The following is a 6,782-nucleotide window of genomic DNA, read 5'->3' as shown; positions in this document are numbered from 1 at the left end:
ATTAAATTTCTATTACGCTGCTTTCTGCTTGGCCAGATAATCCCTTCCTGCCCCCGGTGCTTGGCTTACGTGGGGCTGGCTGCTCGCGGAAGTGCGTGGCTGTGTGTTGGAGGAGCACAGTTTGTTTAGCTACAGAAAGGGAAAAAATCAGATTTGGGCTCAACAAGATTGGAGTAAATGGTCATGACAAATCCTGCTGGAGACCAGGAGATCTAACACTGTTGGTCTCGCCCTCTGTGGGGCTGCCTGCATGGCTTCGCTCCACTGTGGTGTTAAGGACCACGGTCTGGATTTAATTGGTCTCAACATCCATCAGTCATAGGACATAACTTGGGAACAATCCGAATGTCCCCGAAGCTGTGGGATAATGGGACTTCAAGGTTTATTTCTGGAACATCTCCGCAGCAATGTGAGCGACATGAGGGTTGTAGCCGACATTTCCTCCACCAAGGGGTCGGTCCACAAGAGGCAAAGTCACGTTACGGGGACATTGTTGTGGCTGTGGCAGATTAGGTCAGTTTGGGGCATGGGTGTGCTGCTGCTTTTGTGAGCAATGTGATTCAGACAGCAAATGAGGGTGGCTTTCTGCCTTGAGGAGAACCGACCCAAGTCCCATGGCTGTGCCCCTGAGGAGGGGTGAAGAGCAGGTCTGGGAGCAGCCAGGCCCACAAACCGGCCTGACCCAAATTCACCTGCTCTGAAAGGGATGCTCAGGGGGGATGGACCCTGTGGGGTCTTCTCCTTCCACCTACCTCACTTGGCCACAGCTGAGCCCTGCTGCAAGCATGGCCCAAGCAGGTGGCCACGCAGGCAGAGAAGTCTGCTCCCAGACGGCATCTTCAGCCACGCTGGCTCTCCTCAAAGCACCACAGACCAGGCACCATGTACTTGTTACTGCTCCAGACGTGATGTACAGGGCAGCAAAACCTTATATATGAAGGACTTTGAAGCCGGTCCTGCTTTGAGCATGAAGTTGGACTGGGGACCTCCATGGAGTCCCTTCCAGCTTGAATTTTTCCAGCCTGAATGATTCTGCAGACAGGAAATATTGCGTGCAATTATCCCTTTAACATTTGCATTGACAAGGACAATCACCAGGAAATGTCAAACAAATTCCACTCTATTTTTCATCTAAATAAGTGAATAGAATAAGACAATCTGCTTTGCGTGTTTATTTAAAGGCCTTCCTAGTGTTTTGTTTTTGTTTTTGTTGTTTGTTTTCTTGAATAATTCCTTTGGCTGCAAACTGTACTGAGCAATTGGCTGTATGGTGAGAGGAAAAAAAAACAGTCTTTTAAAAAAAATTAAATTTTTCTTTGGATTCTACTGTAATTACAATAAAATTTTGTTAGCTTCCTGGAAAATAACTTTTTTTTTTTCTTTTTCTGGAGCACTATTTAATTTAACGTCAGTTGAGAGCATATTTGAATGTTGAGTCATGAAAGCAGAAGACGAATATTCTTTTTGAAACTGAAGAGATTTGTGCAGACCCACTGAAAAGCAGCAAAGTGTATGGCTCTTTTACTCAATCTCTATTTCAAAACGAAAAACTTATCTAGTAATACTGAAAGCTAGAAATAGAAACAATTTCTTGACAGGGCTTTGCTTTTTTTTTTTTTCTTCACTATTGTTTGTTTTTCCAGTGCTATATCCAAGGCAGCAATTTAATTTGGAAAGTAATGGAAGATTGCTTACCTGGGGAATTATTCCACTGCTTCATTCTCCAGGAATTCTTCTGGGTATTCAGGGAAATTTCAGGACCACTTAATTCCTTCCAGTTATTTCCAGATTTATTTCTGCGTATCACGTATTAAATCATTAATATCCATAAATAACATGTACTTGAAGGAAAAATAAACCAAAAACATAGCAAAGCTCCACGGCCCAAGACATCTCTAGGCTTTTCCAGGATTTCTGTGTGTACCTGTTACTTGGAAATGTGTAGTCACTGAGTTTCCATAAATCTAAGCATGCACACAATACTTCTTCGCAGTCAAAAGCCTGATGCCATTATGTCTAGGTAATATGCTAGCGGGATATCTTTGTCATTAAAAATGGGGAATCGTAAGAATATGAATTGAAGTATTTATCTAATTTTTATTATTCTTGTGGATTCTTCTCTTTTGGTAAACATGTTTTGACCTAAATTTTCCCTACTAGAGTTCCCATTACCACATTGAATCAAAACACTCACTTTTTGTGTCTCAGGCTCTTCATCTATGGAGAAATTATCTCCTGGCCATGGAATAATTTTAGGTTCAGCAACGGCTTTGGGGTCCCCTGTGAAGTGTTTTGAAGGTATGAAGCATTCTTTCTGTTATTAGGATAACTGACTTGCAAATATTTGTAAATAAATGAATGAAAATGCAAACTCGCTTAAGACCCTGATTGTTTCATTCTAAGCAGCCGACTCCAAACGCCCCTAATTTGTGGAAATTAATTATAAAACACAACCATATGTCCCTGTAATTACAGAAAAATAGATAGACGCTGAGGAGACGGGCTGCATCCCATACATGAATAAATCTTTTCATCAGCGATGCCAACCATAATCAGTCCTTTAGGGAATTCGATCAAGTCACATGCTCGTTGACTCCCTACGTGGGATCCAGCCATACTGCTAGGCATCAGGGTACCATGAAACTAAACCCCATGGTCAAGTGCCTAGGCTAATAAGCTGTTGAGACTCTTGCTCAGAAGTGGAGGAGTGAGGGCTTGGCTCTGACGCAGTTAGCCCTCATCGTGTGCCTTTTAATGCTGACCATTAGCTCTAAAACCAAGTCATCTCCTGAACCTGGGGAGCAGCAGGGATTACCCCAAGCTGTTTTCCCCCTGCCCCTGCTGGCTGGTGTCAGGACAGGGTAGGAGAGCCGTGTACATAGCACTGCAGTTTCAAATCTGTCCTGCTGTGTGCAGGCTGAGGATGAGATGCTCAGCGCTGTCTCGGCAAGGAGATGGTCTTGCAGAGAGCAGGGGTGGCAGCCACTCGAGCCACTACTGCCAGAGGACCCTGGCGTTTATTACTCCATTATCCAGGGAGATACTGCTCCTGTTTTCCACTGATGAGGCTGGAGCAAAGCTCTGTGAGGGTCTTGGTGAAGGTCAGCTAGAGGGGCGCCATACCTGGAGTGACCCAAAGATTTGCCGCAGTGCGAGAGCTATTGTCCTTTACCTGCCTGTGCTGAGAGAGCAGCAAGGATGTGATCTTCAAAGTCCAAGACAACAAGAAGGCCTAATGACTAATCCTGACCTTACCAGAGGTGTGTGTGACACTCTTTCAGGTTTTCATTTGATCTCTGGGAGACAATCCCTTGTTATTGAACTTCTGCAATCATCCTCCTCTCCCCAGGACACCGCTGCCAGTCTTCATAGCTTGGTGCTTTCAGTTAAAAGTGACTGGCAAGGAGAAAAGGATAGGAAGAATCCTGCGTTGCTCGTGGCAAGCTCAGTATTACAGTATCCTTTTCAGACTGTCATCATTCTGCCCAGAGCCTTTGTTATTAGAGCTGAGGCCCTGTGACACGATGTGATTTAAAGATTATTGCACAGACTCTGACATTGCTTTGCACATCTTCTGTGTGGCTATCCGTCCCTCAAAGAGGCAGCTCAATAAATGGATGTGCAGCTGAACACAAACGCGCACACAAGTCTTACACCCAATAATTTTATTTAAAAAGCTCTGTGTCAAGCTCGGCTGCCTTCTTACTGATTTTTCCTGCTTGAGGCTTTGTTGTTTTAATTTTAAGTGTACAGTAACGACAATAATGTGTGCTTTACTGATTGGATTAATGGCTAAATATTCGTTCTGGTTCTTAAGATTTTGACTGTAATTAAGTGACTGCTGCCAGCCATCTTACACCTCCAGCACACAGGCCAAACAGATGCAAAACTAAGTGTGTCTAATGTGCACAAACCCGAGGCTTGGAATTAAGTCTGTAAAGTGTAATAGAAAATGCATTGGAAACAAAAGAAATTTGCAGTCTTGTGCTTGACTGAACAAAGGCTCAGCCAAGGAAATATTTGGAGTGCGCATCAAGAAGCAGCAGCAGATTGTTTTCTTTGTTCTCAGGAATACCTGCCAACTTCATGACAATGCGTTTTCAATTTTGTATCCCTCCAGGCCCCTAGGTGCCCCACGTTGTATCCTTTGACATCTTGCATCCCGGGATCAGGACATTTCACATGGCACCTCAATAGCAATTTAGTTTTCCTCTGGTGCCAAATTGAAAAATTCAGCTGACAAGTCCAATACCCGTGATTTCAATGTGCTATGAATGTAAACTGGATTGAGCAGTCATTTCAGGTGACCTGTAAAGATATCGAAGTTCTTGGGTCAATTTGAGAATCAGAGAAAAAGCTATTAATATCTATTAATGTAAAACTGTCATTGAGAAGGGAGTATACCTTTAAACAGGTTATAGAAAGGCATAAGGGTGATGTGTTTGGAAATACTTTATGATTACCAGGCCAAGGTGAATACTGAATACATAGCCCTTGTTTTGTATTGTTGTTGTTATTGTTTTTGTTTTATAAAGTCAATATAAAATTTCTATTTTATTTCTAGAAGTATTGTGGGGAGTTGACAATCTCAGAGAAAATCCTGCTCATATTTGCCAGCAGTCAGTTTTCATTTTTATATTTAATCCCATACTTGAAATTCTCCATTTAATTATAAGAATCATTCAGTTAGAGGCTGGGCATGGTAGTACAGAAACCCAGTAGCTTCACTGCATCCCACTGAAACAGTAAGCATTGTGAGGAATCCCAATGTCATGAATTTTGTGTCCGTCCTTAATTGGGGTGAAAAGCTGGAAATTTGAAATGTTCGGTGGAACAGAGAACTGAAATATTTCTTGTTGGAAACATCAGACGGATTTCTTGAAATGCTGCATTTCAGTGGTGTGAAACTGTGCCATGAATGTCAAGCAATTTCATCTAATAAGGTGAAATATGTATTCCACCCTGTTCTGTCCTGCTCTCTTCTGTTGTTGGTGCAGTGGAAAGAAAAAAGGGGGGCTGGAGGTGAAACAAGACAACAAATTTTGATTATGAGCTATTTAGAAAATTTCTGCATGGAAAATATCAAGCGAGATCTTTTCCTGGGAAACAGAACTTCTTTATACAGCTGTCCTCCACCCAGTTTATCAAAGGCAGATAAAACGTGACATATCTTCTAGGCTGCTCCTGCCCATGGACACTTCTCATCTTCTCCCCTTTTTCATATCTTCTTCCCTCTTGCCCCATGACACTGGCTCGTCCTGGTGGCTCAGGTCCAGACCTTGCTGTGCCAGGCCAGCAGTTATTCTTTTGAACAAGAGGGGGATTTCCTACCTAAAATATACACAGCTTAAACAGAGCCACAGAGTCTGTTCTAACCTGGTGAACCTGGTTGAGTACAGCTGGACAATGCACCTTTGAAACGGGAGAACTTTGCGATCTGGGGTTGTTGCCTTCTGCTTTGGTGGTGGGTTGGATTCAGGCAGGACGTCCCATGGAGGTGGTAGTTCTGTCTACGTCTTCCTTGGGCTGCGGTGGGGCAGCCTGAAGAAATCAATTCGCTTGTCCTGGAGACTTCTGCAGATTTGGACCAGCTGCCAAAGCTGCTCATGGAGTTGTCCTGTGGCTGACAAAATTAAACGGGCACCTGAGTGCTTGGCCTAGCAAGGCCGAAGGCTCCAGAGACAGCAGCGATATGCACCTCTTTGTGGTACTCTTCTTAGTCAAGACATCTACAAGGGGAAGTAGATACTTTTTTTTTTACTGAGAACTAGATTTTAAAGTTACACGGAAAGCAAATGGGACTTGATGGGATTTCTGTATGTGGTTAGGTACCTGAATTGTGTGCTAATGGGAGCTGACCTCAACATGGTATTGGAAAATCCTGCTAGCTGGTGCCCTGCACCTTTGGGAGCTAACTATGAAAAATGTGAAAACACACAGTCAATGCAATCGATACAGATTCCCACTGGGCAGAGCATGTTACTAACTCTGGAGGTGGGTCCTCCATTTAGTTCTTCCAGTCTAAGAGATCTTAAGTGCATTTATCTCCGGTTCTGCTGTCTCTGAGTGTGTAGGCATGCACAAGCATTTGTCGAAGGAATTTAAAATGAGAGCATTATTCAAGTGTTTTAATTGTAACATTAGTTGTGTGGAATTTGGAACATCGTCTTTTCAATGAATTGCATTCAGGAGGACTAATTAGTATTCCGTCGGGGTGCTGTTTGTGCGTGTGCCTATCTGCCACGCAACATACCGCTAACAAAGCACAACACTCACATCTGTCCAAGATATTAATCATTCTTCAGCAGGAGAAAATACCTCATTTTAATCACCGTGCCATTCTACACATCCCATTAATTAGCATTCGTTAAGCACCAAGAGTGGGTTTGGTGCTGTGTGGGCACGGGTACCTACCAAGGCAAAGGCCACACAGAGTGGTGGACGCTCAAAAGCAGGCTGGGGACCGAGGGCTGGGGGAATTGAAGCTTTGCTACTTAGAGAAGACAGGGACAAAGAGGAGTTTTTGTAGACCTGGTGAATTCTGGTTAGCTGAGCGTTTTGGGAGGCGGGGGTCCTCTTAGTGGGATGTTAGGGAGCAGCTCTGTAACCCGGGGGGCGTTTTGAACAGGCTGGAGAAGCACCATGTCACAGCAGATGTACATTGAGACATCCATTACTGAAGGAGAATTCCCTGCTTCCAGCTCTCCTGTTAGCCATCCAGGTCCTCCTCCAGGGAGACAGGGTTGTTTCAAAGCTATTCCTTCCTGCATGTGGGCACTTAC

Source organism: Anser anser, assembly GCF_964211835.1.
Source record: "Anser anser genome assembly, chromosome: 3".
In the NCBI taxonomy this organism is placed as follows: domain Eukaryota; kingdom Metazoa; phylum Chordata; class Aves; order Anseriformes; family Anatidae; genus Anser; species Anser anser.
This window is presented reverse-complemented; position numbering follows the sequence as displayed.